A 9,184-nucleotide genomic window follows, 5' to 3' on the forward strand; every position below is an offset into this window, starting at 1 on the left:
GCCTGTGCGATGCTCTGCTGCTCCCGCAAGGGAGCGAGGGAGGTGGCGTGAAATACCATAAATCAGAATATCATTCAATCACCTCTCTTGAATTTGGGGAATTGCTTTGGAAAGCGTTCCTAGCAGACAGCCATCCAGCAGCAATTCAGGCCCTGCAGGCAAATCTAGGGCCCAATCCAAATCTATCCGGACCTCAAAATTAACTAATTAAAGAAGCCCAAACCTGTGTTGCATGGGCCAGATTTAACAACGTGGCCTCGTGGTGCCAGATAATTGTAGATCTGTGGGAGATTTGGGGCTGCAGGGTATCTGAGAAGGCAAACGGCAAATAAACCAGCCAAAACTCAACATTTTTTGTTAGAGTTCATGCTTGTGAACTCTTCTTTTTGGTAAAGATCTCCTTTTCAGAGCTGAGCAGGTGACTTACAGACATGCCTTTAATTTTATGTCTTATCTTTATCTTCTATGATGTGCATTCCCATGCTAACGAGCTTCCCACGCTCGTTTCCCTTGTGCCCGCAGCATGCTGATAGCCCTCAGCCCAGAAGCAAGACTTACTTTCACCCAGCCAAAACAAAACCGAAGATAAATAATCCAAGAATTTGTAGATGCTTGATTGTCATGGCAACCCCGCAGCCCTCCTCCTCCTGAGCTGCCTGCCAGCCTCGGGGAGCTGGCTGCAGCTCCGGCGGGGAGCATTTCCCCCAGCTCCCATCTGCTTTTCAGGGCTGCAATCCCACCCATTTCCCTGGATCAGCCCTGGTTCCGTGTCCAGCTCACGCTGCCGTTGGGTTCTGTCCCTGTTGTCTAGCACTGGGCGCTGCCGTGCCCAAGCCTGATGGCACTAGAGAAACCCTGGGGTGGCTCTAAGGCAGCTGCGACTGTCACCAGCACCCCACGCTCTGCCTTGTGCTCAGCCCAGCTGCCTCCATTGCCAGGAGCTGGGAGCAGAGCGGGGGGCAAAGGGCTCATTCTGCCCAACCTGGGTAGATATCAGCCCCCCCCCCCCCCCCCGAGATACGTCAAAGCAGCACGAATATGTTTTCATGCACCAAAAAAAAGCAGGTCCCAGCTTTTCTCTCCCCACTTTGCACATGCAGAATGTGCATTATTCTCCCTGCTTGGTCCTCTTAATTCTGATGGGTTTTGCCTTCCAGCAATGCAGCGCTTAAGCCAGCTCACAACAGGTGGGGAGAGCGATTACTCCCACCCCAGTTCACTGGCATTAACGGGAACTGAGATCAAAGAAATTAGGGGGGTGAGCCCTGGTCCTGGGGAAGCCGGGGAGCAGCTCAGAGGTGATGTACGGGTCCAATCCTATCTCCAGCGAGGGTATCCAGGACTGCGCCCGGGCTCTGGAGGCAGCTGAAGCAGGGTCAGGCCCTGCTAGGCGCTCCTGCTCCTCCATGAGGGTCTGAGCCAGCTGTGGCTTTGCTGTGGCATCGCCGCCTCTGGGAAGAGACGTTTCGAAGCTCTCCTCAAAGGCAGCGCTGGCGCTCGGGGATTTAATTGCACGCTTGGTATTCTGTTCAGTTCAAGACCAGGTATTATTTATAAAAATAGAAAGCAGGAGAAACAGGGAGAGAGGAAAGATATCAAAGAGCTCCTGAATTTTCATGCTGCGTGTAAGCAAGCAGCCTTTTGGATCAGATCACAGCCCGGTGCCCCTGGGAGAACACAGAGCACTGGTGTGGGGAGCTGAGCCCCATCGGCACCGCACTAACGGGGGTCCGTGGGCCAAATCCTGCGCATGGAGCAGCCCAGGCTCTTAGAATCATAGAATCATTAAGGTTGGAAAAGACCTCTAAGATCATCGAGTCCAACCGTCAACCCAACACCGCCATGCCCACTAAACCGTGTCCCTAAGCGCCTCATCTACACGTCTTTTAAATACTTCCAGGGATGGTGACTCCACTACTTCCCTGGGCAGCCTGGTCCAATGTTTCACCACTCTCTCAGTAAAGAAATTTTTCCTCATGTCCAGAGCAGGACTCATTGCACTTTGCAAAGCAGCTGAGGCTTAAACTTCGCCCCGTGTCCCCGCACACAGGGCTGCAGCCGGCAAGCTGGGGGGAGAGGGGCTGAGCGCTGGCTGCCGCAGCGGGGAGAGGGGACAATATGGTGGCTTTCGGCTGTGCTGCCGGGTGCCTGCTCGCATGGCCGTGCTGGGTGGCCCCATCCTGTGAGGACTCAGCCCCTGGGGTGCTGCAGGAGCCGGCAGGGCAGGCAGGGCTCACCGCCTGCCCATGCTGCTCCCTCGCACGCCGGAGCTGCAGCCACGGCGAGGCAGAAGATGAGGACAAGGGCTGCTCATAGATGAGTCATTCGCAGTGATTAAAAAGGGCTCTTCTTTTTTTTATAAAGGAACCGTGGAAGGATGCCAGTGAACATAACCTCTGGAACTGCTGGAGGAATCATTCTGGGGAGGAATTAACAGCACAATATTAGTTGCAGGCAAAGAACTTAATTAGCAGATTCAGCAGAGATTCCAATTAAAAAAAATAAGAGGGGAAGAAAGCCCTGCGCTCGCCTCCCGACTCTTCTGGGGACGAGGCGGTGTGGAGGGGGATAGCACCACTGCACCAGGCTCCTGGAAAGCCTCTGATAAGAGGCCCTGGAAGAGCTGGGAGGGAAAGGCTGATGGGATTAGGGAGGCTGGGGAGCCATGGCTGGAGCCCGGGGCGATGGCTAATGAGGGATCCATTTCAGTGAAGGAGGCAGCGCTGTGGGGTCACAATGCGGCAAGGCTGGGGCAGCCTGGCGAGCGCTGGCAAGGTGGCCAGCACCGGGGTCCTGCCTGCAAGGGCACAAGGGAGGGGATTTCCAGCCCCAGCATCTCCCAGCTTTAACATCCCCACCCATGCCGGGCTGTTCAGAGGCACCTCCAGCTCCCCTCAGACCTCCTGCGCCCCTTGGCTCAGCATCGCTGCCCCCCACTTCTCTCTCCTGCCTCGGCTCTTACAGCAGCAAACCCCGGGGGCCAAATATTCATCTCCCGCCACGTGCCACTTGCCTCAGCGGGACGCTGGTCCCAGCCGCGACGTTAGCCAGAGCTACTCCGAATAATTAGTTCCTTTGCTGGAACCTGCGCTGGGGAAGAAAAGGATGATTTTTTTTTTTTTTTTTTTTTTTTTTTGAAATGCCAGAGCCATTCTCTGGTGACCTGGGGCGGTGACAGCCCCGGCGAGCATCCAAAGAGCAGCAACAGAGAGTGCGTGTGCGAACGGTCTGACAACAGAGCAACAAATAAACGCTACATCTCGTAACCGCAGCCTTCGCCTCTGTAGTTTTATTTTATCCGTGTTCAGCCGCCAGCGCAGAGGCGAGCAGCAGCCTGCTCTTAGTGCTTGTTAGGAGCAAGCAAAGCCTGGAGGCCTGCGGAACCTGCCCTCGAATGGAAAGGGAGAGGGAGAAAAGCTTTGTGTGTGTGTGCGCTTGTGTGCGTGCATGCGAGTGTGCGTGTGCACACGTGCACGCGAGTGCGCGTGCGTGCGCGCACGTGTATGTGCATGCAGGCGTGCGGGCATGTGGGTGCATGAGCACGTGTGCGTGCGCGTGTGTGCACGCGCGTGTGTGCTGACCGGGTGTGCGTGCGTGTGCGCCCGCATGCGAGCCTCTGCGTGTGCCTGCAGCGGCAGCGCGCCTGCGCATGTGCGTGTGTGCGCACGAGGGGAGAGAAGGTGGCTCACATTGCCATGGAAACGCTGACAAATACAAATACGCCGGTACGCACCACTCGCTCTGCCTCACGCCGAAATTCTCTCCGAGCAGCAGCTCCGAGGCGAAGAGCATCAAGACACACCCGGGGCAGTGGGGTCCCCTGCGACAGTGACGTCCTGCGGTCCCCTGCCTGGCCTGGATGCCCACAAGCCTTTCTCGCCCCTCTTGCCCGCTGCCGGGCCGAGCTGGGATGGAGGGTGCTGGAGGACCCCAGCCCGGGGGGAGGCAGCGGGACACGGGTTCAGCAGCTGCCCCATTGCCCCGAGCTTCGGCAGGGGACACGGACACGCCGGCATGGCACGAGCCCTCCCTCCCAGGCCGTCCCTTTTGTTCTTCCCTCTTGCTCATCTCCTCCATTTCTGCCGGGTTTCTCTCCTCCGTGTGTGATTTGTCAGCCAGGTCGGGCTGATGTCCCCGAGCAGGGTCCCCGAGGGGGCTGCAGCATGAGCCTGTGTGGGGCGGGACCCCGGGGATGGGGAAGGGGCAGGCGGCCCCCCCTCGGGAACCCCACTTTTCCATCCCTGCAGAATCTTGGAAAAACAACATAAAAGCACACGGTTAATTTTTCAGTCCAGAAGACGGGAAGGAAGGCAGCGCCCAAAGCCTACACGGCGCCATTCGCCCGATACATCCCGGCTACCTCGAAGGACTGGTTATGTATCTGCGAGGAGGCAGCGGAAGAGATAACTGGTCCTCGGGGGATTAAAAGACCCAGACACAAAAGGTGTTAATGGTCCTGTCTGCTAACAAATGCAACAAGTTCAGTTGCAACCGGCTGACGCTGCAACCTTTTAATTACATTTTTGTCTGGCAATAAAAGAAACAAATTTGACTCTTAAAGCAGCACGTAACACATGACACATCGTAATCATTTTCTTCACTGGTTTTTCCTTTCTTTATCAGCGAACGCTGTGCTCTTTAGGAAGTTTATTTCTCCCTGGACCAATCTCCTGCCTGTAAATTTGAGAGCAGGTGGGGGCGAGGACAGCAAGAGAGAGAGGAAGAGAGAGTAATATAAAATTTCTGCTATGCAAAGCGCATTCTATAAAAAAAGGCCAGATTGTTCAGCACGCCTTGCTGGAGTGTTCGTATAATGGGGGACTCCATCAGGTTCACTTCATCCCTCTAACTTGCTTCCCAGGGTGGCTGTAAAGACAACCGGGAGGGGGAAAGATAAACTGAGCTGCTCCTCCTGCCTTTCGGGGCATTGCAGAGGGAGTCGGTCTCTTTTGGGCTCTAACTATGGTTGTTCCTGCATTTTATAGTATCGCCCCTGATTTATTATCAGCTTTTATAGCAGCTGTAAACCAGGCCCAAAGCAGAGAAATAAAGTAACCAGAAGAACATTTCCCCTTCCCACCCAACGTGGTCTGTGCAGCAGCACCGGAGCGGCGGCGGATGCTGGGACGAGCCACCCCCGGAGCAGCCCGGTGTGCAGCCCGTGGTCCTTCCATCCCTGTCGCAGCAGCCAAGCGAGCAACCGAGAGATGGCAAGTTGGGGATGTTGCTTTGATCTGAACTGGCGTGAGCGGGGTTAATCAGGGCTCCACGGCTCCTGTCTGTATGAAAAGATGGGGTTTGGTATTGATCTCTTGAAGGTGGTGTGAGGCTGGGGGCGAGCGTTCTTTAATCAGCTTGAAATTAGCTCCTGTGGGTAGGGAGAAGGACAGCCCCATAATTCAGGACGCTCGCCTCTGACTTGGGAAGGAGTCCTGAGTCCAATTCCCTCCGCTGCTGCAGACTTCTGGTGTGACCTTGGCTTGGCCATATAGACCCAGCGCTCCAAATGTATTTAGATACCGAAATCAATGGGGGCTCGGAGGTGGATGCTTAAATGTCTTTATTGATCTGGCCCTTAGCCTCGCTGTGCCTCATTTCCCTAGCTCTAGTGCAAGCTCGGACTCGTGTCCATGGCTGAGCAGTGCAGGGCTTTGCCGTACCCCAGAGCCAGCATCCCGACACCGACTGCTTCCATGGGCTTGGGCTTGTCACCTCACCCTGCTGCATCTTTGCTCCCCCTTTTCAGGCGGGGACGGGGAGTGTCTCTGGGCAGCGTTTAATATGCATGGGCTGATCTTGAGGGATTTGGAAATTATCCCAAAACAAGTACTAAAAGACACTATAAAAAGATATAAAAATATGATTATGAACATCATAATAATAGCATGTTAATAGTGCCTGATACCTACAGTGGAAGTGAGGATTTACTGATAACCCTGAAAAAGCGCGGTGTCAGCACAACAGCTTCAGATGATACGAAGCCTCCCCAAGACTCCTGCCTCCTAAACTCGAATATATGTTACTCCTCCAAAATGGCAATTATTCAAACGTTCATCCTGGGTGCAAAGCCTGTGTCACAGCCAGCCCCAGGGCCCCACGCCGCGCAAAACCTCTCCCTGGGTTTGCAGCCGCAGCCCCCGGGCTCTGCGCTGCTCCGCGGAGGAGTCACGGGTCCGGATCAAGGCTGGAGGAAACAGGGTAAGCGAGGTCGGTGTTTACCTTTGCAGCAGAGAGAGGGAAAGAGGGAGTAGGAGGAAAACACATAGTAGATCCTTGAAAATCTCTTTTTCTAAGGCAGATCAGGGAAGCTTTGGGGCTCGGGCCGCGCTAGCCGGTTTGTGTTTTACCCAGCTGGTTTTTCTTGGCATTGCTGCCGAAGAAAGAAGGCTTATTGATCCCTGCTTCCAGCGATGCACAACGGGAGAGCCCTGGGCGCAGAGGGTAACGTATAGCTGCCCTGCCACGAGCAGCAGAGATGCCGTAACTCAGGAGCAGCCGGAGCCTGCCTGAGTTACAGCTCTGTCCTGCACCAGTGATAGGCCTGCAATAACTTACTGCCTGCTGCTAGGATGTGATTTGGTTTATTCTGCACAGGGGAGATGCGGGAGGGGAAGGGGTGTCTCCTCTTTTGCTCCAGAGAAAGGGCTGCAGGCGGCTTTTCCGAACACCTCTGGAGTTTATGACTCCATCATGCTGCCTGAGGGAGCTGCCATTATGTCCTTAAATCATTAAAAAATAATAATAACTGTGACACCAAAAACAATTCCCATATATGAATAATGCTGACACGAGTCTCCGGGAGGTGTGGGTACTTCTTGCCCAGCAGCTCCCATCCCCGCTGGGAGGTAGTGAAGTCAGGCTTGGCTCAGCCGATGCCTGGGAGGAAGGAGAGGAGGAAACCGCTGCTGGGAATGGATCCGGTCTAAAGCAACCCTGCCATCGTGCACCAGGGACTGGGGGCATCACCTCCTGCCCTCCAAGCGTTCCCAAGCAGGTGTAGGACGTGCCTGACCCTGGCACAGTGAGCCGTGGAGAGGCTGAGATGCTGCCTTTGGCCCCGGGAGATGCTGCGGATGGGAAACCTCATCCCTCCTTAGCCCGGCTCGTTGCTCCAGGTGCAGGGCATGAGAGCTGGAGGGGTGGGATGAAAACAGCCCAACCAGGCGGGCTTCAGCTGGGGGAAAAAACAGGCAACACTCCCTGGCTTTAAAGGTACCGGAGAGGCAGTGGGAGAGATGCTTTGGTGCCTGGGTGTGCAGAAGCAGGCTGGGCTCCAAGGGAGGTGAATACCCCCCCAGGGAGCTGCAGTGGTGCCTGGGCAGTGGGGGGTCTGTGGGGACCTGGCGCTGGGATGCTGCTGCACGAGCCGGTGTGGGCAGAGCTGCAGCAAGGACCTGGGGACCTGTGGCAGAGGAGCGTTGTTACGCAAGGAGCTACGGTCAGTGTGATGTTTCTTGCTTTATTTTAGCTATTCTTTATGCTGGTGAGTTCCTGATCAGGTTTTGTGTGCTCTCTGTCCCCTATGGATAGAAAATTGAAGTCTGGTGGTGTGATGTTAGACACTGAAGGCACAGGTGGCAAGGAAAGGCACCTAGTGTGTGGTGTTCTCGTGTGGTTTTCTGGTGGCATCTAACCCTTTCTGGAATGGGAGTTATAGTGAAGCAGTGCCACGTGCTTTGTGCCCCCAAATCCTTGCACAGAGTCTTTGCAAGGAGTGTCCTCTGTGAATGAAGCTTGGCAAGTTTGTGCTGATCCAGAGGGGAAGCAGGGGCACTAGGGCCCTTGTTCATCCAGGTCTGCTGGAGCTAAGGCTTAGCTGAGTGTGGCTTGTCCAAGCTTAGCCCTTCAAATCTACTGCTTCTCTATAAGACTGCCTTAGTGCTGCTCCCCAAGGAGCTAATGTTGTGTCTTAAGGGATAAGAAGGTGGATGTGAAGCTCCTTACAACCCCACATGTGTATACTGGCTGTAGGTAAAAAATCATCCTGAGACTGCAACCTGCTTCTCCAGCAAGAAAAGTTTTTTTTAACCCCTTGCACCAGGGGAATATGTTCCAGGTAACTTCAAGTGCAGAAGAGGCATGAGAACTCCTGAAGCAGCAGAGAAAATAAATTAGTGCCATCTCGGCTAAAATCCCACACAATTAAAACCTGGATCAGGCTGTACTCATTTGCCTGAAGATAGCATCTTGAGAGTGACATGCATTAGTCACCATCTGCAGCAAGCTGGCTTAGTGCACTGGAGGAGCCTGTTTATGAGCAAGGTGTTAGACAGAGAGGGCTCCAGGCCACCCTGGGCCAGCTTCTCCCTCCCCGGCAGCGTGCCGCCTCTGTCTGGAGCAGGGGGAAATGCCTGTCTCCATCTCCTTCCCTCGCTTGCAGTGGAGGCTACTCAGGCTGACTGTAAATGTGTTTACAGAAACACTTCTTCTCGTGCACCTAAAGCATGTGAGGGAATGCTGCCAACATGGGCCAGCATCTCTCCCCCCTGCGAGGCAGTAAATGTCCCATGTCACCAGGAGTGAGGTGACACTAGTGTCCCCATCCTGCAAGTGGGAAGGGCATCATTGAGCAAGGGGCCTGCCTGAGGCCACGCAGGGAGTCTGCAGCAGAGGAGGAGAAACTCAATTAGTCTTAAGACCAAACAAGCACCTTTGAGCCCCCTGGAGTTGGAATGAGAAGTGATTAAATGACCTGGGCTTAACAGTGCTGTACAAGCTTCCACCAAGCCTTGGATGAAAGCCCTGTGCAGTTCATCTGGGTTCAGCTGTTTCTATGGAGTTTGCTTGTCGGTCCAGCCCCGAGCGAGGTCTCTGCAGAGCTGGCTGCTCTGTTCGATGGTGCTCTGGCAGCTGGGGAGGGAGCTGCTGCCACCACCTCACCTCCCCCAGGCCCATGTCTTGGGGCAGTAGGTGCCCTGAAAACAGTCCCCGGGAGCTGCACGGTGTTGCAGAGGGACCCAGTCAAGCGCAGGAGCATCCACCCCCGGCCATGTAGCTAGGGCAGGCAAAGCTTTACCTGTTCCTCCCTGAGCTGAAGCCAGCCTCCCCGGCAGCACTGTGTGGCTAAGCCATGAGATTGAGCCCTGGGGCAGACAGGTCGAGAGCCACCATCAAGTACTGAGTGATCACCTGTGCCCTTGGGAGCCATGGACTGCTCCGTCCAGCAGCCTGGGGTGGGCTTGAG

The sequence above is a fragment of the Aptenodytes patagonicus genome, chromosome 22 (assembly GCF_965638725.1).
Source record: "Aptenodytes patagonicus chromosome 22, bAptPat1.pri.cur, whole genome shotgun sequence".
Lineage (NCBI taxonomy): Eukaryota > Metazoa > Chordata > Aves > Sphenisciformes > Spheniscidae > Aptenodytes > Aptenodytes patagonicus.